The sequence below is a fragment of the Stomoxys calcitrans genome, chromosome 2 (assembly GCF_963082655.1).
Source record: "Stomoxys calcitrans chromosome 2, idStoCalc2.1, whole genome shotgun sequence".
NCBI classification, from domain to species: domain Eukaryota; kingdom Metazoa; phylum Arthropoda; class Insecta; order Diptera; family Muscidae; genus Stomoxys; species Stomoxys calcitrans.
Window position 1 is genome coordinate 87,521,886 of NC_081553.1, and position 24,674 is coordinate 87,546,559.

The window sequence follows — 24,674 nt, forward strand, 5'->3', positions numbered from 1 at the left end:
ACAAAGATTCACAAAGGACTCCCAGCGAAGGAGAGTGGCCACAAATGGTGACATAGTTCAAAGGAACTAAATAAGAAATGAAACAGTCGTCTGGCCAAGTAGCCATCAGAATCACTGTCGGTCTGGCGGTATGTGTGGGTGTGCCTGCGGCAGCTGTTGCCAATTCTCAGTCTTTTTAGAGTTTTTTGGATTTTTTTGTGACAGTCTTTCTTCGCTCGCTTCGCTCTATGGCTTTTTGTAGGGGCGTTTTGTAGTATTTTTATACGCATTTAAGTACCTCCAACTTCAAATGCTGCTTTGGGTAAGAGGATTTATTTAGCAGTAATTAATTAGCTATTATTTAAATTATTTAGTTGTTGCTGCTTTGCTTTTCCGACTTGCTGCAATTACATTTAATTGAGACTCTTCCGTCGTGGCACACCATGACGTATGAGTGATGTTAATTATTTACATTACTAATACACAATGCCATCTGCTACTTGTCTCCATGGGCGTTGGAGTTGGTGTTGTTATTACTCCTGTTGCCGGTACTATGAATACATGATCGGATTTCGCAAATGTTTATGGGAATTGCTAATTTAATGACTGATGCCAATTATGCAGTCAAAGGTCGACGATTTTTATTCATACGCTTTATTTATGAATAATAACCTGAAGCAATGAATTGACACAAGGGAATGGACAAATGTATCCAATCAACCTGGGAAAATTGTGTTGTGTTATGGGTGAAATGTGATGAAATGAATCGAACCAATGTCTCTGAAAGAATGTGAGAAAGAATGTCTCCGCACGAAGTTTGGACTCGGCTATAAAAAGGAGGCCCCTTATCATGGAGCTTAAAACTTGAATCGGACTGCACTCATTGATATGTGAGAAGTTTGCCCCTGTTCCTTGGGGCAAAATTTGCATTTGAATTGAATGAGTGGAATGAATGAATGGATTAGGAATTTTGACCCACTGCTATAACCCAGCGAATGAGAACATATGGGTTGCCCAAAAAGTAATTGCGGATTTTTCATATAGTCAACGTTGACAAATTTTTTCACAGCTAGTGACTTTGTAATTGCATTCTTTCTTCTGTCAGTTATCAGCTGTTACTTTTAGCTTGCTTTAGAAAAAAAGTGTAAAAAAAGTATATTTGATAAAAGTTCATACTAAGTTTTATTAAAAATGCATTTACTTTCTTTTAAAAAAAATCCGCAATTACTTTTTGGGCAACCCAATAGAAGAAGTCAAAACGTGCTATGTTCGGCAGGGCCGAATTTTGGTTACCCACAACCATGGATTCCGCTTAAAAGGATTAGGTTTGGTTGAAAAGAGGGTGCAGATATTAATCCACCCCATGCCGCTATGAACTTACACCTAAGCCAGTAATCGGCTTGTTGTGCGCTCTAGAAACTATAAAGTAACCCCTAAAAAGAAAATTTTAAGGAATTCCGTGCTACTTACAAAATCCTTAATTGTTTTCAATACCACTCCCCTAAATTAGTTCATGTCTGGTATTGTGTCCCCACCTAAGAACCGATGTCTGTTAGCCGCGAAAGCCGAGCAATGACAAAGGAAATCCCTCAACGTCATATCATCTTCCCCGCATGCCCTACATATGCTATCACTTGCCGCACCGATTTTGCAAAAGTAAGCTCGTAGTCCTATGAGTCCCGTTATTATACCAATAGCTACACTGGACTCCTTCTTATTGGGTTGCCCAAAAACTAATTGCGGATTTTTCATATAGTCGGCGTTGACAAATTTTTTCACAGCTAGTGACTCTGTAATTGTATTCTTTCTTCTGTCAGTTATCAGCTGTTACTTTTAGCTTGCATTTACATTCTTTTAAAAAATCCGCAATTACTTTTTGGGCAACCCAATACTTCCTTTCAGTAATACCCTCGTCTCCTCACTATCTGGATCCCCCATAGGATTTTTGCCTTCCTACCGACCGTTTCGCTGTTCCACAATGTTGCATGCGCATGCGTCGCCCACTCCCTTAACTCGTACTGCGTCGACCCGAAAGACTTCGGGTTAACCAAGTTTATTGACGGCAGTCCTCTGGCCTTCACCGCCAAATCGTCTGCCCTTTCATTTCCACTTACTCCGTTATGGACCGGCACTCAAACGATGCGTATTTTGCCATCCTCAGAGAAGGCGTTAATCTTCTTCTTACACTGCAAGACTGTTCCTGGCTTTACCAACCTGGTTGTTATTGCCCTTATGGCAATTTTACTGTTCGTAAAGATGTTCACACTCGACGTCCTCGCGTTAGTACCACACCAACTCATGCATTCCGTGATCGCCCGGATGTCCGTCTGCAGGACCGTATTATGGTAAAAAATGCAAATTTTGCCCATGAACATTCCACTAAGGAACAGGGGCAAATTTCTCACATATCAATGAGTGCAGTCCGATTCAAGTCTTAAGCTCAATGATAAGGGGCCTCCTTTTTATAGCCGAGTCCGAACGGCGTGCCACAGTGCGACACCTCTGTCGAGAGAAGTTTTACATGGCATAGTACCTCACAAATGTTGCCAGCATTAGGAGGGGAAAACCACCCTTGAAAAGTTTTTTCTGATGGTCTCGCCAGAATTCGAACCCAGGCGTTCAGCGTCATAGGCGGACATGCTTACCTCTGCGCTACCGTGGCCTCCAACCGTATTATGGTGAGGCAGTCTAAAACAGATCTCAGTTCCTGGGTTCTCAATTTAAACTCCCAGGCCCACTCTGTCCTCTAGCTTTGATCCATCCGTGTAACATGATCTTCCAGATGGCAATACTAGGGTTCCGTCAATCCAAGACTGTGCCGATGGCAGCAGTGCCTCGCACTCGACTTCAAAGTTCATTTCTTCTCCTTCCTTCCAGGTTTCCTATCGTCGACTCGATTATACCTCGGTGATATGAGCTGCTACCATCCTCAATCCATTCTCCCATCGCCTTAAATCTCATAGCCGCTATTGCTGCCCCATACTTTATCTGTATGTCAATAGGTCGGATATCTAGAATACTCTCTAGTGTCCTAGTGGACGTGGTCCTCAACGCTCCGCCTATGGCAGGACAACATGTTCTCTGAACCTTTTGTATGGTCGTTATGTTGCACTTTTTCTCCATAGCAGTCCACCAAACTACTGAGGCGTAAGTAAGTATTGGTCTAATCACGCACCTGTAGAGCCTGTGGACCATCCTCGGATTCAGGCACCATTTTGAGCCTACGGTCCGGCTACATAGTGCCCAACATCTGTGATTCCGCTAAAAATATGCTTTTATTAACTCAAATCAAATTTGAATCATTTTACAACAATCAAATCGGTAATTGGTTGCGCCAACTATATTTTCAAGCCGTCACAATCGGAATTTAAGAGGCTTATATGGCCGGTTGTATTACAAGCAGTGTCTGATAGACAGGTTCCATGGTTTAGTGAAATATACTCTGCTTGTGTTAGCATGTCTTATACATCTGTGGGATGGAGGGACACAAAGGTCACTTTCATTCCGAAAGCAGGAAAACCTTACCACATGAAGGCGCAATATGTTCGTCCTGTTAGTCAGTCATCCTTTTTGCTGAAGACTCTTGAGAGGTTGATAGAAACATATCTTAGGGCACAGATCCCTGGAAATCGCCTGTCGCGGCAGCAGCATGCATATAGTAAAGTCAAGTCCACTGAAACAGCCCTTCACGACCTAGTCGGCTACATACAAAGTTCTCTCACTGTCAAGGAATATACAATTGCAGCATTTCTTGATATTGAAGGTGCTTTCAAAAATGTAAACCCGACGTCAATCATGAAGGAGCTGGAGTTTTAAGGCATCAACTCTACCGTAAGAAAGCTTATTAATTCATTATTTACTTAAAGATGCATTACGGCAGAATTGGGATCTGTGTAAGTCGTAAAAGCGGCTGGTATGGTGATGACGTGGCTATTGCGTTTAGGGGAAAGTCTCCCAGCACTCTAAAAGATATACTTGAGGAAGTTCGACCTGCAACAGCGAAGTGGGCTACCAAAAGTTGTTTAAGCGAAAATCCGTGCAAGACAGAAGTAGATCTTTTCAACAGGAGAAATAAGTTGACTAGAGTGGCACCTGTCTTCTTGGGAGAAGAAAATGTTCCATTTACAGAAAGCGTTTTTAGGTGTTTTGCTGGATAGGAAATTGATCTTCGGATCTGGAAAGTGCAAGAAAGGTGACTCTTGCCTTATACACCTGCAAGAGAGCCAATGGCAAAATTTGGGGGCCTAGACCGCGCGACTAAAATATACCCACAGTCGCCAAAGCGTTTTTAAGAAAGAACGTAACAAATGTATTGCTCCAAATCGTGCTAAATCAAGACTGTTTTTTGTCTTAATTTAATTTTCAAACATAACTTTACATTCTTATACAAATGCTTACTTAGCTAATGTGAATAACCTTACAATTTTGATTATGTAACTAAAGTCAGTGAGAAAATATAATGAGCTGATTTGAATTAGTAGGAATAGTTTATGGTCTAATTGAAATTATTAGGAAATCTTTTATAGCGGAAATGGTATTTGGGTTATTTACTGTCTGGTTTTATTAATTTCATTTAAAAATTCTTCGATTTTATCAGGTTGGCAGGTGTTTGTATATGTAACTCGCGTCATGCACTGGGTTTATACTGCAGACCTATAATGCTATATGGTTGTTGTTGTTGAAGCCACAATTTCAAGTAGAGGGGCGATCGTCGTCAAGCTCCTGTAGGTAAGCTAGCTCGTTCCGATCCGAAAGACCGATCGCTGCGGGAACAGGGTGGTCATTGGTTATTTAAAGGCGCTAATAACCCGCCTTGTCATATCGAGCATCATAGACACTCAGTATTTGTACACGAGACGGTGCCGCCCGGCCTCTCATTGAGACTCTCCGCCGATTGTCCGCGACTGCCATTGCAGCTACTCCGTATGGAGAATTCCACTATCCGCAACCTGTGGATGTACCCGGTAGCTCGCAGCTAATCTTGTCGTGACAGCAATAAACACCACATGCATCGGACCTCAATGTTCCAGCCGTTGTGGTGCTCACAGCTATCCCGTACTGGGATGCTATATGGTGTTGTGGTCTGGTGGACGGTGCTTCAAAAGTCCACCTACTGCTCAACACATAACCGGATCAAAAGGATGATTTGTTTGTGCATCATAGCCGCACTGAGGACGACACCATCTGATGTACTGAATATAATGCTACATCTAATGCCCCTGAACATTGTGGCTAGAGAAATTGCTGGGCCCACTGCCGTGTGGCTAATGGAGATTTATCCTTGATACAATGTACGATGTTTCAAGCAGTGTGGATTAGGAATGTACTGTGCCACTATTCCTGATAGAACCGATTGGAACTACGATATCCCTGGCAATAGAAATTACTTAGACTTCTACACGGATGATTCCAAACTAGACGACCAGGTGGACTTTGCGGTGTACTCTAAAGATCTAGAATTGGTCATATCGAAAAGGTTACCCGACTGCGGCATTTTATATCAAGCGGAGATCCTTGCAATAAAGGAAGTGGTGGAATGGCTTAGATATAATGTCATAATGACGAGAGCCAGGCAGCCATTTAATCCCTGTCGAACGTATTTATGAACAAAAAACACTGCCCTCGACTGTTGCAGATCTCTCAACCAGATGGCTGAACAGTTCAAAAATCACCTGTTCTGGTTGCCGGGCCACAGAGATATCCCAGGGAATTATAAAACGGACAAGTTTGCGAGACTTGGAACTACCTTATACATTTCACGGAAACTGAAATTTGTGGGTATGCGTCTAGCGACATGCTAGACTAAGTTTTCCGGATCAAAGATGATAGACAGATGGTCACAAAGAGGGGGCTGTGAACATTCCAAAACTACTTGGCCTTATCTCGACTTGAAGATGTCTACCGTTTTGCTGTCACTGGCTAGAAAATACGTCTCATTCATTGTATCCATCATGACAGGTCACTGTCTAATCGGAAAACTTGCTGACAGATTAAAGGTTGCCAGCAACGACTGGGAGATTTTAATGCGAAGATAGGGAAGGAAGACTTTTTGGTCCAACAGTCGAAAAGTTTAGCCTCCACGAGATAACGTCCAGTAATGGTTTGAGGCTGAAAGATTTCGCCGCGCCAAAAAACATGGTAGTTAGTAGCACCAGATTTCAACATAAAAATATTCACAAAGCCACATGGCTGCCACCCGATCAAAACACGAGAAACCAAATTGATCACGTTGTGATAGATGGAAGGCATTCATACAGCGTGTTAGATGTACGATCGATCAGTGGAGCGAATATTGATTTGGATCATTACCTTCTTGCAGCAAAGGTTCGCACCCGTTCGAACATGGCGAGGAAAGTACAATCTGACACTGCACTGAAGCTGGATATTGAAAAGCTGCAAACACAACAAATGGCAGCGGCATACTCCACTCGATGACCCAACTGCTTGAAGAAAGCACTCCTTGTTCCGATGATATAATGGTGCAGTGGCAAACTATTGCCCACTCCATGGAAAATGCCGTGAAATCCGTACTTGTGTACCGGAAGCCTCTTCCAAGAAACCCATGGTACTACCAAGACTGTGAGATGCTACTGAAGCCATCTATGCGGCATATAGAGCAACCTTGCTATCAGTAGTAACGCGCCAGATGAAGGAGAGGTATCAGGAGAAAAGGAGAGAGGAGAAACGTCTATTCCGCAGAAAGAAAAAGGAAATGAAAAGACGTGAGTATGAGCGAATTGAGAGGTACAGGAGTCAGAATGAAGTCCGGAAATTCTACCAAAGAATTAAACATCAAACCGATGGCATTGGTGCAGGTACATCCTCCTGCAGAGCCAAAGAGGGAAATCAGGTAACTGATACAGATAACATGCTGAGGAAATGGAAAGAACATTTTACCCAACTGCTAGTGTCCGACATTGGCGGCGAAGAGGATACCGCAGAACCAATCCCTGATGTAGCAGTGACGCGACTAAAGAACAACAAGGCAGCAGGAGCCGACGGGTTACCAGCTGAACTATTTATGACCGGATGCAACACGCTGATAAGACGTATGCATCAGCTTATCTGCGCAATTTGGCTAGAAGAACGCATACCCGATGATTGGAATCTCAGCATACTATGTCCCGTACAAAAGTTAGGAGACAAGAGCGAATGTGCAAACTATAGAGGAATAAGTCTCCTCCCCATCGCATACAAGATACTCTCGAGCGTACTGTGTGAAAGATTAATACCTAAAGTCAATGAGATAATTGGGCCCTATCAATGTGGCTTTAGACCTGATAAATCCACCCTAGACCAAATATTCACACTGCGTCAAATCCTAGAAAAGACCCGAGAAGGACAAATCAACACCTACCATCTCTTTGTTGACTACAAAGCCTCTTTCGATACTCCTTTACGTTCAAAGGTCAGATTTGGATACCAAACTCTGCAAAATTAATAAGACTCCTCAGTAAAAATAGGAAAGAATCTCTCGGAACCATTTAATACCAAACGAGGTTTCAGACAAGGAGACAGCCTATCGTGTGATCTCTTTAATATCCTGCTTGGGAAGATTATACGAGATGCAGATGTGAATAGATATGGCACACTAATCACAAGAGAACACATGCTACTCGCCTATGCCGACGACATCGACATTATAGGTCCGTCACCGAAAGTTGTAACTGCAGCCTTTGAAAGAATCGAAAGAGAGTCAATGAAAATGGGTCTGGCAGTAAATGGAGATAAGACGAAATGGATGGTTTCAACTCCCAAAAAGCCTTGCACAACCGAGCAGATAAAAGAAATGGAGAAATTAGGGAACCACAACTTTGAGACAGTCAGTAACTTAGAACACTTTCTGTGTGTGTGTCCCGCTCTGGCAGTCAGAAGCAGTTCCACTTTAGGTTCTCATTCCTATGAGAACCTGTTTGACTTAGCGAATATGAAGATGCGCAAGCTGTTGAGCTTTTTAAAGCGATCTAGATGTTTCAACGTTAGGAAAAAAAGGGTAATTTTTTAAGAACTATAGGAAAGTTTGTAAAAACTTAAATATAAAATTCAGAATAATTCATAAAATCTTTATTTGAATCGATAGTACGGTCAAGATAATTTAATGTTTGAAGATTATTTCACTCAATTGTTGATTGTGCCTCAAATGCTCCATCAGCTTAGTCCAATTTTGGCACACTCTTTCCAACATTTCGGCCGGTCTCTCATGAATAAAAGCTTCAATGGTCTTCCAATGCGTGAATTGAAGCAAGATTGTCTGTATAGACATGAGCTTTATCATAGCCCCACACAAAAAATTGTCTAAAGGTGTTAAATCGCACAATCTAGGCGGCCAATTGACCGGTCCCGAACGTGAAATAAATGTACACCGAACACGCCTCTCAATAAGTGCATTGTTACGTGTGTCATGTAAGTCAAGCTCTTGCATTTTGGGTAAAAAAGTTGGATATCATATCACGGTAGCGCTCACCATTCACAGTTACGTTACGATTCGCATCATCTTTGAAGAAGTACGATCCAATGATGCCACCAGCACATAAGCCGCACCAAGCTGTGACTTTTTGAGGATACATTGATAGCTTTTGCAATGTTTCTGGCTGATTTTCACTCCAAAATCGACAATTCTGCTTATTTACCTAATAATTGAGCCAAAAATGGCCTTCGTCGTTCAATGGAAGAAGAACGATCTTTCTTAACAGAGCACGCATTTTGATAATAAAATTCAATAATATGCAAACGTTGTTCGTTTGCAAGACGATTCAGGGTTAGATTACAGACCAAACTGAAGATGTTTGACAGTGAAAGAAAACACAAAACGTGCGTGAGCTGTTTAAATCAGTATTGCCAAAAAGATAATAGCTAAAAATCACCCTTTAGAAGGAATCATCTTTCTCCTGTTCCTGAGGTATCATAATGGATGAAGACGCCTATGTGAGTCTGACGGCAGACTGCCACTTAAGCCTAACCATATCAATATATAGGCCACCGTAGCCAGAGATTAGCTTGTCCGCTTTTGACACTGAACGCCTGGTCTCGAATCCAGGCGAGAACATCAGAAAAATTAGTTTAGCCGTAATTAACCCCTACTAATGCTGCCGGTATTTTTGAGATACTGTATCACGCACAAATTTCAAAGAGGTGTCACTCTGCGGTACGTCGTTCGGACACGGCTATTAAAAGGAGGGCCTTTACCATTTGGGCAGCACTCGATGATATGTGAGAAGTTCCTTAATGGAATGTTCATGGGCATTCCTTTTTTATATTAGCATATAGATCGGTCGGACTCTGGAAATCATGGCAGAAGTCTTTGTGGCAAACTACAGTGAAATAAAAATTGAGGCCCCTAGGAGCTCAGGTTGACTTGTCGATGTTGGAAAACAAGCAACGGTTCTCCTTGGTATTAACTTGGCAAAGTCCAGGCTTATCTTGGTCTGCCATCATCTCAAATGTGGACACAAAACCTCCCCGCTGTGTCATCTGGGTAGCCATATTGACGGTCCCCGCAATCGTTTTAAGGACCATGTTTTGCGTATCTGCACCTCGAATGTCCGCACTCTTTATAGAGAGGGTGCAGTGTACCCACTGGAAGGAAGTGCGCTGGCTCGGGAAGGGATCTACAACAACACCGAGATGACGCGCTATATTATAGCTGCCATGAAACGAGGCATGAATAAGGCTGTGGATTTGTGGTTAATCGGAGACTGAAATATCTTTCTTCCAGGTTTACACCGGTGGATGGGAGGCTAGCAAGGCCAAAGGTCTAACAAGGCTAGCAAGGCCAAAGGAAGGGAGGCTAGCCGCATAAAGGCCAAATTCTTCAACTTCAACCTTATGTGAGCCCATCCCCCGATGGAAGACAAGGATGAACAGACAAGGGTATTTTCTACGAGCGCCTAAAAAGGGAATATGCTCGCTGTCCCGCCCATGATATTAAAATCGTTCTGGGAGATTTTTATGCGAAAATAGGGAAGGAAAATATCTTTGGCCCAACCGTCGGAAAATGTAGCCAACACGAAGAATCTTCCGATAATAGATTGATACTAAAAGACTTCGCCGCGGCGTGTTATATGTAAGATCGATCCGAGGAGTAAACATCGATTCGGTTCATTACCTTGTTACAGCAAAGGTTTGCACCCGTCTTAGTGTGGCAAAAAACGTACGATTTCACACTGCACGGAAGCAAGGCATTGAAAAGCTGTAAACACAACAGATGGCAACGACATGCTTCACTCTTCTGACCCAACTGCTTGATGAAACCAATCTTTCTCCCAAAGAAATAACGGCGCAGTGGCAATCCATTGTCCACTCCATGGAAAATGCGTCGAAATCCTTACTTGGGTACAGGAAGCCTCCCCCAAAGAACCCATGGCTAATGAAGCCAAGAATGCGGCATACAGAGCCACAGTGCAATCAGCAGCAATGATGACGGAGGGGCATCGTATGCATATGCATGCATATATAAAAATAGAATCTAATAAGTAGAGAACTTTGCACAACACAACCGCAGTGAGTTGTACTTTGCATTAATACCATCCCCCTCATACGCAGTGAGTAGTACTTTGCATACCATCCCCCTCATACGCACCTAACGTTTCTTACTTTTTTTTTCTTTTGCTTTTCTTACTAGCCTTTGTTTACATGTTTTTTAGAGTTGATTAGTGTGCACACACTCCGTTTACTACTATTGCTCTTTTTCTTTGTTTGCTTTGATTTCACAAAATTCTCTTGCGGATACAACAAAAACAAATATTTCCAAAAAGTTCAAACACTACTTTGTGACCACTACATTGTATTAATACCACCACCCTCACACTCACCTATCGTTTAAAGAATTTATTGTGCGGTTCTCTACGGCACTAAACCCTATACTCTATCTCTCTCTATGTTCACCATTCATAAGTGCGGCAACTCCGTTTACTACCATTGCTCTCTTCCTCAGTTCCCTTTGGTTTTCACAACATCGCTTGTGGATACAGCAAAAACAAATATTTCCAAAAAGTTTGCGAGAACTACTTTGTATAAATACCATCTCCCCCCACACGCACATTCTTTCCGATCATTTCTCCGTTTGCTTTTCTTATTTGCCTTTGTTTTGTGGAGCGGTTCTTTTCGGCATTAAACCCTATCCTCTCTTTCTCTTACTTTCACCATTCTTTACCGCGCAAACCCCGTTCACTACCATTGCATAATTGCTCTTTTTCCTTGTTTACTTTGATTTCACCAAAATCTCTTGCCAATACAACAAAAACAAATATTTACCAAAAGTTTAAACACTACTTTGCGAGCACTGCTCCTGCTCCAACCCCCACCTCCACGCCTTTTTCTTCATTTGCTTTTCTTATTAGACTTTGTTTTGCATTTATTTTTGTAGAGTTCAAGCGATTCTCTACACCACTTAATCCCATTCTCTCTCCTTTGCTCTCTTCTTCTATTTACTTTGATTTCACCAAAATTTCTTGCCAAAATAACAAAAACAAAAATTGCCAAAAACTTTTAACACTTGTTGACTACCCCAAATTGCATGCTGCATCTAGTTTATGTCATTTATTTGCATTGATCGGTTGTTGCGGATTTCGGTTGGCATGTGTCGCGTAGCGTGTTAAACGATACCATGTTTGTGTGTGTTCTAAATAGAAAAAAATTGAAAACATTTCAGACAATGACTTGAGAGAATTTGTTGTATGTTAATATGAAACATTAAAAGCAAAAAATTTTGAAGTTGGAATTTGTACGTGTGTGTGCGTATGTGCGTAATGTGTTTGTCGCTCTAATTATTTCCCTTGCCCTCGTATATTCGTTCGTCCGTTCATTTGTTTGCCACGGTACTTGAAAACATAACACAAAACCCACAGTAGAGTCATCTCAAAGGTGAGTTAAAAAAATCTATACCTATCTACAGTTGGCTGGCTACTTAAACATGGGTTTCTTTGTACGAAATTGGTTGGCGCGAAATAATATATATTTTAAAATGGTCAAGGGTTTTATAAAACCGATTTTGTGTTACATATTACGGTCAAACGGTCTGATGGGGTTTAATAAAATTACCATCAATCGAAATGTATTTTGCCATAGATTTTTCTGAAGAGAAAAGCCTCGAAAATTAGGAATAATTTTAAATAGAAAAAGCGGAAACTCAGCAATTTGCAATGAGACGAAAGACACGATCATGGCAATGTGGTGACTAAGATGGAAGGCATAGCGAGTCTGGCATAGAAATATGGCGTCAGGTATCAAGGGTTTGGTGGTCATCCCAACCCCTTAAAGCCCCGGCCATGACAAAGTGCCACACAACTGAGCGAGGGTTTTAGAGGCAGTGTACAAACCTAAGGCGCTTATTTTCATGCGCGAAGACAATCTGTCTATGACACAGTGAATGCGACAATCTGCGCTGAAATTCTCTTTACGAGATTCCATGTATTTTACCTATTTTATACCCTCCACCATAGGATAGGGGTAAACTTATTTTGTCATTTCGTTTGTAACTCCTCGAAATATTATCTAAGACCCCATAAAGTATTTATATTCTCAATCATAGTGACATTTTAAATCGATCTAGCCATGTCCGTCCGTCTGTCTGGCGAAAGCAAGCTATCTTTCGAAGGATTAAATCTAGCCGCTTGAAATTCGTAGTCGTAGAGGGAAGCGTTGTGGAAAATTTTGGCAAGATTGGTCAGTAAATGCGCTTGCAGTGGCTATAGAATTTAAAATCGGGCGATATACATATATGGTAGCTGTATCTAAATCTGGACCGATTTGTATGAAGTTCACCATTAATATTCATAAAAATCCTTTCCTGCCAAATTTCGAGAGAATCGGTTAAGAAATGATTACTTAATTGCAATACTTCTCAAAAATCGGACGAACATATATATGTCAGCTACATTCAAATCTGACCAGTTTTTTTTTCAATTTCAATAGGATTCGTCTGTGCAAAAAAAAATGTATTTGCCAAATTCTAAGACGTAGAAAGGCCTCTGGGGGTGGTCTAAGCACCTCCCCGGAAAAGATTTAGCCTCCATCCTTCCGCGAAATCGGGCAATAAATGCCCATTTTATAGATCCAAGACAATAAAGATGGGATCGGTCTAAATAGCAGCTATATCTTTATATAGACCGATCTGGGCTACGAACGTCGAACAGCGTACCACAATTCACAATAAACTCGCTTATATACTCCTAAGAACTTATATCGAGAGATCGGTCTATATGACAGCTACTTTAAAATCTGGATAGATCTGGGCCGTATCGAAGAGGGATATTGAGTGGAATATTATAACTCGCTGTCCCAAATTCAGCAAAATCGGTCGACACATTCGCCTATTATGGCCCAAGAGTTTTTATTGGGCGTTCGGTTTATATGGCATCTATATCTAGATCGATCTGGGCCAATTCAAATAAGAATTTTGAGGACCTTAACATTGTTTACTGTCCCAAATTTCAGCGAAATTGGACAATAAATGTGGCTTTTATTTGCCCAAGACTTTAGATCGGGTATTCGGTCTATATGGCAGCGATATCTAAATCGGGACCGATTTGTGCTGTTTTGAACAAGAATGCCGAGAGGTCTTACACAACTTACTGTCCAAATTTCAGCCACATCGGATAAAAAATGTGGCTTTAATTTGTATTTGTAAAGACTATAGCGTGATTTAAACAGACAGACGGACAGACATAGCTAGATCGTCTTAGATTTTTTCGACGATAAGGAATTTAAATACTTTTTAGGGTCGCAAATGGATATTTCGAGGTGTTGCAAACGGAATGACAAAATGAATATGTCCCAATCCTTTGGTGGTGGGTATAACAAAATGGAGATATAAGATGTAATATACAACTAATTAAAACATTTTAGATATTTTAAGGGCACATATCACTTTTTACCATCTGAAAAAAACAGAAAATATTTGCCGTATTTAATGACTGCTGTCCCATTTCCAGCAAATTTTCGTTTGTTACATTTGTTGATTTTGCAAACAAATTCCTTGTAGTCTAATTTTTTGCAATATTGTACACCGACCTTTAAAGCCAAAGTGCGACCATAAAACCTAGAAGTTCAGATTATAAGCATGAGGAAATTTTTATTCTTTATATTGTAGAAGAAGGCACAGCGCAGGGTGCCAGGTCTTGTATTTATAAAAACTCTCTTGGAAGAATATTTAATAAGTTAGTAAAACTGTATTATTGCTAAATTTGGTGGATTAGTCGTCACTTCATTAAGGCTTCGTGATTGAAAAACTGTCCAACCAACCATTAACTCAGAAGAAAACTGCATAAACACAGCCATCCATACATGCAACTCGAATCAAATAAGTACAGAACTTGGCACACACCTAGTGAACACTTCTTTGCATTAATACCACCCCCCTCACACGCCAATCGTTTTTTTTTTCAATTTCTTCTTTTGCTTTTGTTTACATATTTTTTTTAAGTTCAGCGATTCTCCGCACCACCAAATCCTATTCTCTCTCCTTGTTTCCCCATTCTTAGTGCTCAAACTAATTTCAATACCATTGCTCCCTTCCTTTGTTTGCGTTGATTTCAGCAAAATCTCTTGGCTGTACAACAACAACAAATATTGCTAAAAAGTTTAAACACTACTCTACCACCCCCCTCACACGCACCTATCGATTCTTTCAATTTCGTCTTTCGCTCTTCTTATTAGCCTTTGTTTACAAATTTTTTTTTGTTCAGCGATTCTCCGCACCACCAAATCCTATTCTCTCTCCTATTTTTTCCTTCACCAAAATCTCTTGGCTATACAACAACAACAAATATTGCTAAAAAGTTTAAACACTACTTTGCATTAATACCACCCCCCTCACACGCACCAATCGTGTTTTTCAATTTCGTTTTTTGCTCTTCTTATTGGCTTTTGTTTACATATTTTTTTAAGTTCAGCGATTCTCCGCACCACCAAATCCTATTCTCTCTCCTATTTTCTCTATCTTTAGTGCGCAAACTCCGTTCACTACCATTGTTCTCTTCCTTGTTTTGTGTTGATGTTGGCTATACAAAAACAACAAATATTGCCAAAAAAAATTAAAACACTACTTTGTAAGCACTATTTTGCATTAGTACCATCCCCCTCGTTTCTTTCAATTTCATCTTTTGCTTTTGCTTGCTTTGCTTTACTTTGTTTACATATTTCTATCCTCTCTCCTAGTTTCTCCTTCATTAGAGCGCAAACTCTGTTTACTACCTTTGCTCTCTTCCTCTATTTACTTTGATTTCACAAAATTCTCTTGACAATACAACAACAACAAATATTGCCAAAAATTTTTATCACTTGTTGACTGCCGTGAATTGCATGATGCATCTAGTTCATGTCATTTACTTGCATTGATCGGTAGTCGCGGATTGTGGTGGTTCATATGTCGCGTATTGCTTTATTAAGTAATTGAGTGTCGGTGTCCTAATAAGAAAAAAAAAAAAACAATTGAGACCTTGAAAATGCCAGAATTTGTTGAAGTAAATATCAAACATGAAAAGCAAAAACTTCTTTATTTGGAATTTGTGCGTGTGTGCGTAATGTGTTTGTCGCCGTAAATTTTTCCCTTGCTTCGTAAATTCGGGCGTTCGTTTGTTCGCCGCGGTACTTGAAAACGACAAAGAAAAAACCACAAAAGAGCCATCTCATTGGTGAGTTTAAATTTAAGGTTTAAAGGAATGTAATCGGCTTTCCAGCTCTTTAATTTTGGGGTTTTTCACAACATATTTTGAATCTAATTATTGTAGTTTTTGTTGATATTTTTTCAACCAAGGCTTACTGTTTGTAAAGTAGTACCACAATTATTTCCGAGATTTTTCGACTTGGCAACACTGCGTGTTTATTGCTTAGTCAAAAAAACGAAAAAGAAGTGTGTGTGTGGGAATGTGTCTTTATTAGTGACGAGCACACAATTAAAACCAAGAGTTTGCTTGGGATCAGGAACGTAGCCAGGATTTTATTTTGGGGGGCCCACCCCACATTTTTTCAAAATCGAAAATTGCCAAAATTCTTGTTAGTGCGAGATTAGTACAGATAGCTCAATTTAGTTTTTTTATACCCACCACCGAAGGATGGGGGTATATTCATTTTGTCATTCCGTTTGCAACACATCGAAATATCCATTTCCGACCCTATAAAGTATATATATTCTTGATCAGCGTAAAAATCTAAGACGATCTAGGCATGTCCGTCCGTCTGTCCGTCTGTCTGTTGAAATCACGCTACAGTCTTTAAAAATTGAGATATTGAGCTGAAATTTTGCACAGATTCTTTTTTTGTCCATAAGCAGGTTAAGTTCGAAGATGGGCTATATCGGACTATATCTTGATATAGCCCCCATATAGACCGATCCGCCGATTTAGGGTCTTAGGCCCATAAAAGCCACATTTATTATCCGATTTTGCTGAAATTTCGAAAAGTGAGTTTTGTTAGGCCCTTCGACATCCTTCGTCAATTTGGCTCAGATCGGTCCAGATTTGGATATAGCTGCCATATCGACCGATCCTCCGATTTAGGGTCTTAGGCCCATAAAAGCCATATTAATTATGCGATTTTGCTGAAATTTGGGACCGTGAGTTGTGTTAGGCCCTTCGACATCCTTTGTCAATTTGGCTCAGATCGGTTCAGATTTGGATATAGCTGCCATATAGACCGACCCTCCGATTTAGGGTCTAAGGGCCATAAAAGCCACATTTTTTATCCGATTCCGCTGAAAATCGGGACAGTGAGTTGTGTTAGGCCCTTCGACATCCTTTGTCAATTTGGTCCAGATCGGTTCAGATTTGGATATAGCTGCCATATAGACCGATCCTCCGATTTACGGTGTTAGGCCCATAAAAGCCACATTTATTACGCGATTTTGCTGAAATTTGGGACAGTGAGTTTTGTAAGGCCCTTCGACATCCTTTGTCAATTTGGCTCAGATCGGTTCAGATTTGGATATAGCTGCCATATAGACCGATCCTCCGATCTATGGTATATTTATTACCCGATTTTTCTGAAATTTCGGACAGTGAGTTGCGTTAGGCCTCTCGACATCTTTCTTCAATTTGGCCCAGATCGTTTCAGATTTGGATATAGCTGCTATATAGACCGATTTCTTGATTTAAGGTTTTGGGCCCATAAAATGCTCATTTATTGTCCGATGTCGCCGAAATTTGGGAAAGTGAGTTAAGTTAAGCCCCTTGACATACATCTGCTATATCGCACAGATCGGTCCAAATTTAGATATAACTGCCATATAGACCGATATCTATGTTTTAGGTTTTGGGGCCATAAAGACGCATTTATTGTCCGATGTCGCTGAAATTTGAGACAGTGAGTTTAGTTAGGCTCTTCGACGTCCTTCTTCAATTTTGCCCAGATCGACCCAGATTTGAAAATACCTGCCATGTAGACCGATCTCTCGATTTAAAGTCTTTGCCCCATAAAAAGCGCATTTATAATCCGATTTCACTGAAATTTTACATAGTAACTTATGTTAGGCTTTTCAACATCCGTCTCGTATATGGTTCAGATCGGTTAATTTTTAGATATAGCTACTGTACTTATTAGTATTTGGTCCAAATCGGAACATGTTTTGATATAACTGATATGGGTCATAAGGTATGAAATTTTCACCGAATTTTAATGAAAGGTGGTTTACATATATACCCGAGGTGGTGGGTATCCAAAGTTCGGCCCGGCCGAACTTAACGCCTTTTTACTTGTTTTTTTTTTTTGAAAATTGTGGTAGCTATTGGGTGCAGGAACTGACACATTAGAGGTGACATTTGCTCATAAAGTCAGAGCTGAATTTTACACTGATTGCCAACACAGTGCAAATATATTTTGAAAGTTGTGTTAATGGCTTCGAACGCTAGAAAACGGCATCGTCTCTTGTTGCTGCTCCGTGTACCCAGGTTCGATTAACGACGAAAAATACTCAAGAATAGAGCTGCCTTAGAAACATTCGAGCTCGAGTTAGGAAAGAGGTATCGTAATGCAATTTGGATTGGCGTAAAGTAGGCGACTGAAACCAGTTACCACAATTTTTCATGTCATGTTTTGGGGGGAAGATTGGCTTGTCGAAAATCGGCATTATTTTATATCCCACAAATCAAACGAAAAAATTTATAAAAATTTGGAGTTAGATTTCTAGAATCCTTTTTAATGTCCTATTGCATTTGATGGTTTCTTTTACAAAATAAATTTATGTCAATAATTCTACTTCTTTTGACAGCAGGTTCTATTTTATGCCAAAATCATGAAATGCAGCTTTCTTCGCTTAATGGTCATAAAACATTAAAAAAAATATTTTTTTGTTATAGAGGCTTAGGAGATAAAAAGTTTATTTTTCAAAAATTTTTAAAATTCAAAATATTTGGAAAAAATGCTACGTCATTATAAATTATCTAAATTATTATGAATTCATTAGCATATGCCCGGTCGCTTCGCAGCCCCCCAATGATACACCCAATACCAAGGTGTAACTGTATCGCAATTGTAATAACTTTAGCCTTATCCGTCAAGAAAGAACATTTTGAAAGTTTTAGTGCCTAAATGTACGAATTGAAAAAAAAACCTGGACCTAGTCGGCCGATAAATACTGTCAAAGTGTAACTATAACGCAATTTTGAGATCTTTAGCCCGATACGTAAATAAAGTACCATTTTGTACGTTGAACGTACAAAAAATGTGCGAATATCTATAAAGAAAGTTCTAAATAGTACCAATTATAGCACTTGAGTACTTAAGTACGTACCACTCTTGGTACGATTTCAACATATCATATTTGGTACAACTTATCGTATATTTATCAAGACATCGATAATTTTTTAATTCTACCCTTCTCCTTTCGCTGTAAAAGTAATAAGCTATTTCGTACTTTTTGGTACCAAAATGTATGATTTGTTAACAAATCACTTAGTCAGCCTACATACATTTCGTAGTAGAATTTACATATTAAATTTCAGAGCTCTATTTCATTCCTTAAAAAGGGCTAAAATGGTACCAAATACGGTACATAACGTACATTTCTTCTGTTTCCATTACTATTTTTCATATTTTTTCTATCCACCCCCAATCATTTAAGCCAAATTTCGAAGTTCTAGCTCTACCCGTTCGCCCTATGCAAAGTTAATCTAATCCGTACATTTTTTGTCACTTTTTTCTACCTAAAGGTCCAAAAACTCTTTTGGCATCTTAATTTAAGTTGCCATAGTGTAACTCAATTTCAAAATTTAAAGATCCAGCTCAATTGGCAAGCAAGGTACCAAAACGTACCAATTTTGGCACTAAACGTACCATTTTTCCCATTTACGGGAAATCTTTGTCTCCAAATTTTATTTTTTAGAGACGCTCTTTAATTTGAGCCCAAAATCACAATTCTAGCCCCATCCGTTCACGCTGGTTAAAAAGTCACCATTTCGTACTTTTTTGAACCTAAACTTAAAATTATCAAAAAACCCCGTCTTATCGCGAGCCTCCGACCAAAGACCCACATTCGTGCCAAATTTCATAACTCTAGCTTTAGCTGTTTGGGCTGGGGGTTGAAAAGTCGATCAGCCAGTCAGGCAATCACGCGTCTCTTTGATATATAGAGATAAAATTTCATCAAAATCTGACAACAGAATCGAGGATCAGAAGTAATGGTTTTAGGAAAATGTTGTTGGGGACAGATAGGCATAATAAAAAGGCTTTAAAAATGTTTATGCAAAATTTAAATTTTGGTTTTAAAAAGTAATCATGAGGTTAGTTTGTATTTAGAGAGTTTCGCTAAAAAATCATTAAAATTTAGTCTTTAGAAAAAGTTTAATAATATGTTTTTTATAAAAGGCTAGCTGACCCGTGACAGCTCCGCTGCGCCTTCTTTTACTTTATACGGAACAAAAGTTTCCTTGGAATATTTATTTTCGACAATTAAAGAGCTTTTAGTGAAATACCATGAAAACTTGTCTAACAGTTTAACAATATAAGTGCCTTTATCTGAATCCCACATGATCTTTATTGGTCTACGAATTTAAATTTGGATGTAAGGTGTACTCCATTCTTAAAATACTTAATTTCGACCCGATTTTCTGATGATGTCTGATTTAGTGGTGTTTTCGGGGGAGAGGTGGTCCCCCAGGCACTTGGCCCTAAAAAAATATCAGCATCGTGCTCTTTTCTGAAATACCATTTATTTGAACCCCATATTGTCATTGGCTTAAGAGAAGTTTACAGTATGAGGCGTCCCCCAAACACATGGCCCCATAATAGGTTACAAATTTGTTTTCTAATCTCAAATACCTTTCATATGAGCCACATATTGGCATGGTCGAAAATTTTTTTCCTTTGGGGGTGTTTTGGGGAAGGGGTGATGCCATGAATACATGGTCCTACATTTGGATATCAAATTCGTATTCTACTCCCAAATACCTTTATTTGAGCCCTATATTGCGATGGTCACTAAAAATATTGCTGTTTGTGAGATATTTCGGGAAAGGAGTAAACCCCCAGAAAATTGGCCCTGAAAATTGGTATCAATTCTTGCTTTACCCCCCAATTCCTTTCATTTAAGCCCCACATTGGCGGGGTCGGTAAATATGCCCGATTTAGGGGTGTTTTGGGGATTACGGGTGGTCCCCCAAACACTAAGCCCGGAAAATATATCAGCAACGTGCTCTATTCTCATATATCTTTATATCATTTATTTGAACCCCATACTTCCATTGCACTCAAAATTGGATATCAAATTAGTTTTCCAATCTCATTTAAACCTCTTATTGCAAAAGTCAGCAGATATGTCCGATTTGGGGTATGGGCCCCTAAAACTATTGGGTTGCCCAAAAAGTAATTGCGGATTTTTCATATAGTCGGCGTAAACAAATTTTTTCACAGCTTGGGACTCTGTAATTGCATTCTTTCTTCTGTCAGTTATCAGCTGGTACTTTTAGCTTGCTTTAGAAAAAAAGTGTAAAAAAAGTATATTTGATTAAAGTTCATTCTAAGTTTTATTAAAAATGCATTTACTTTCTTTTAAAAAATCCGCAATTACTTTTTGGGCAACCCAATATGAATGTCGTGCTCCCACTGTCTTTAAGACCCAATTTGTCTTGGTGAGCAAATATGTCCTATTTGGGGGATGTTATGGTGTTGGGACGTCCGCTTGACAGTTGCCCCCTAATGTTGATATCAGATACGTGGTCTACTCCACATACCTTTAATTTGAGCCCCATATTTCCATAGTCAGCAAACATGACCGTCTTGGGGTGTTTTGTGGGATGGGCGGCCACTCAGTGAGTTGGCCGTGAAAATATATATCGGATTCGTGTTCCACTTTAAAAACCCTCTTATTTGAGCCACATATTGCAATAGTCAGCAAATACTTACTATTTGGGTGGTGTTGTGGGGCGGTGTGGCCCCATACACTTTTCCCGAATATTGATATCAAATTCGTGCTTTACTCCCAAGTACCTTTCATTAGAGCCCCATATTGCGATGGTCGTAAATTTGTCCCCTTTGGGGGATGTTTTTCGTGAGAGACCGCCCCCCAAACACTTGGTCTCATATTTGGATATCAGATTCTAATTCTACACTCAAATACCATTTATTTAAGCCCCATATTCCCATGGTCAGTAAATAAGTCCTGTTTGGGGGGTGTTTTGGGAAAGGGGTGGACCCCCAAAAAGTGGTCCCACATTTGGATATCAGATTCGTATTCTACTCGCAAATACCTTTCTTTTGAGTCCATATTCCCATGGTCGTTAAATATGTCCGATTTAGGGATGTTTTGGGGGTTGGGGTGGTCCCCCTAGCACTTGGTCCAACAATTGTACATCAGATACGTTTTCTTATCCGAAATACCTTTCATTGGAGTCCCATATTGTCGTGATTGATGTAAATATATGTTTGGTAGGTTTAGGGTGGGGCAGCCCCCCTAGGTACCCCATCTGAAATTTGGATACCAAAATTTTTATTTTTAGGGTACTATATGAGAGCTCAACAAATCTCGCTTGAATCGCACCACTTATCTCAGAGACCTCACGTTTCTGGAAATTAGGGTAAGGGGGAGGGTCCGCTCCCCCTTCATATATCAATAAATGTATTACCACATTTTCACCACGGGATCATTATGCACCATCAGCGAAAATTTCAAGAAAATCGGTTCAGTCGTTTCTGTTTCTATAAGGAACACAAAAACAAACTTACAAACAAACACAAATTGATTTTTATACCCTCCACCATAGGATGGGGGTACACTAATTTCGTCATTCCGGTTGTAACTCCTCGAAATATTCGTCTAAGAGCCCATAATGTATTGTCATGACATTTTAAGTCGATCTAGCCATGTCCATCCGTCCGTCTGTCTATCGAAAGCAGGCTAACTTTCGTAGGAGTATAGCTAGTCGCTTGAAATTTTTTACAAATACTTCTTATTAGTGTAGGTCGGTTGGGATTTTAAATGGGCTATAACGGTCCACGTTTTTATATAGCTGCCATATATACCGATCTGGGATCTTGAATTCTTGAGCCGCTAGAGGGCGCAATTCTTATTTGATTTGGCTGAAATTTTGCATGAGGTGTTTTTTATGACTTCTAACAACTGTGCTGAGGATGGTTGAAATCGGTCCATAACCTGAGTTAGCTGTCATATAAACCTATGTGGGGTCTTGACTTCTTGAGCGTCTAGAGTGAGCAATTCCTATCCGATTTGGCTGTAATTTAGCACTTGATTTTTTGTTATGACTTCCAACAACTGTATTATGAATGGTTCAAATCGGTCCATAACCTGATATAGCTCTCATATAAACCGATCTGGGGTCTTGAATTCTTGAGCCACTAGAAGGCGCAATTATTATCCAATTTGGCTAAAATTTTGCATGAGGTGTTTTGTTATGACTTTCAGCTGATGTGCTGAGTATGCTTCAAATCGTTCCATTTCCGGGTATAGCTGCCATATAAACCGATCTGGGATCTTGACTTCTTGAGCCGCTGGAGGGCGCAATTCTTATCCGATTTGGCTGAAATTTTGCATGAGAAGTTTTGCTATGACTTTCAGCTGATGTGCTAAGTATGGTTCAAATCGTTCCATATCCGGGTATAGCTGCCATATAAACCGATCTGCGGTCTTGACTTCTTGAGCCATTAGAGGGCGCAATTATTATCCGATTGGGCTGAAATTTTGCATGAGGTGTTTTGTTATGACTTTCAGCTGATGTGCTGAGTATGGTTCAAATCGTTCCATATCCGGGTATAGCTGCCATATAAACCGATCTGGGATCTTGACTTCTTGAGCCGCTAGAGGGCGCAATTCTTATCCGATTTGGCTGAAATTTTGCATGAGGTGTTTTGTTATGACTTTCAGCTGATGTGCTAAGCATGGTTCAATTCGTTCCATATCCGGGTATAGCTGCCATATAAACCGATCTGCGGTCTTGACTTCTTGAGCCACTAGAGGGCGCAATTATTATCCGATTTGCCTGAAATTTTGCATGGATTGTTTTGTTATAACTATCAGCTGATGTGCTAAGTATGGTTCAAATCGTTCCATATCCGGGTATAGCTGCCATATAAACCGATCTGCGGTCTTGACTTCTTGAGCCTGAAATTTTGTGCAATGGCTTCTCTCATGACCTTTAACATATGTGTCGAATATGGTATGAATCGGTTTAGAGCCTAATAGAGCTCCCCTATAAACCGATCTCCCTTTTTCACTTCTTCAGCACCTAAAGTGCGCAATTCTTACTAGATTTGGCTAAAATTTTACACAATGACTTCTACTATGGTCTCCAATAATCAATTCAATTATGGTCCGAAATGAACCATAGCTTAATATTGTTCCAATATCATAGAAATTCTTTTCGTTTATCCTTTGTTTGCCTAAAAAGAGATACTATGGAAAGAGTTCGATAAACGCGATCCATGGTGGAGGGTGTATAAGATTCGGCCCGGCCGAACTTAGCACTCTTTTACTTGTTAACATTACTGCCTTTTTAGAGTTCTCCCTTTTAAGAGTTCTTTACAAAAGGATTTTGGGTTTAAATAGAAATAAGCACTTAAGACGAAATTTGGTTACAAAGAAAGCTTTGGCAAAATTACTTTTCAAAGACAATCTTTCTTAGATACTTTCCCAAATATTTATTTTCATATCTTTGCAAGTTTTCTCTTTACTAATTTGGTAAAATTCAAAACTTTAATCCCATAATCATTTGTATTACTTCACTAGTGTTGTCACAAAGGATTGAAATTATAAAATTTGTCATAAATCTCTCTCCTCCCTCTAAAATAGTGGGAGAGGAAGGAAAAAACTAATTAATAAATATTGCCCACATATGTATATATGTATGTATGTATCGTGAATTGACATCCTTCGAATCTCTACATGTATATCCACTGAAATTTGTCAAAGCTCAGTGATATATTTCAGCAGCAGATATCCTTGTGTGTTTGACTGTTTGTGTGCGTGTTTGCTGTACAAAATTGTCATTTGAAAAAGTTTAATTAACCTGGCTTAATTTTTTTTTCTTTTGCATCAATTCGAATTCTATATTTTTTTTGTACATCATCGTTTTTTCGCAACAACGTGTTTCACTTCAATAATTACAAAATTTCAAGGTTCAGGCAAAATGCCATTTGTTTGATGAATCTGACACGATGCCATTCTGGCTCCTGACTCACGTTTACCCCAACGTATCGGAAATGGGAGAGATGTTCAATTCCATTAAAACTTTTAATTATGTCAATTTACTTGG

The 24,674-nt window shown here is 39.7% G+C and overlaps 1 protein-coding gene across 2 annotated transcripts in view; it reads left to right on the plus strand.

Moving 5' to 3' along the window:
• Positions 1 to 11,776: 11,776 nt before the first annotated feature.
• Positions 11,777 to 24,674, plus strand: part of LOC106080795 (uncharacterized) — an 857,102-nt gene continuing 844,204 nt past the window's right edge. The window contains exon 1 of one of the 2 annotated variants that reach the window (XM_059361859.1): positions 11,777 to 11,841. The gene's annotated coding sequence lies outside the window, so the exon portion shown is untranslated. Of the gene's footprint in view, positions 11,842 to 15,415; positions 15,612 to 24,674 lie in introns of those variants that run through there. The other variant, XM_059361858.1, reaches the window with a different exon arrangement.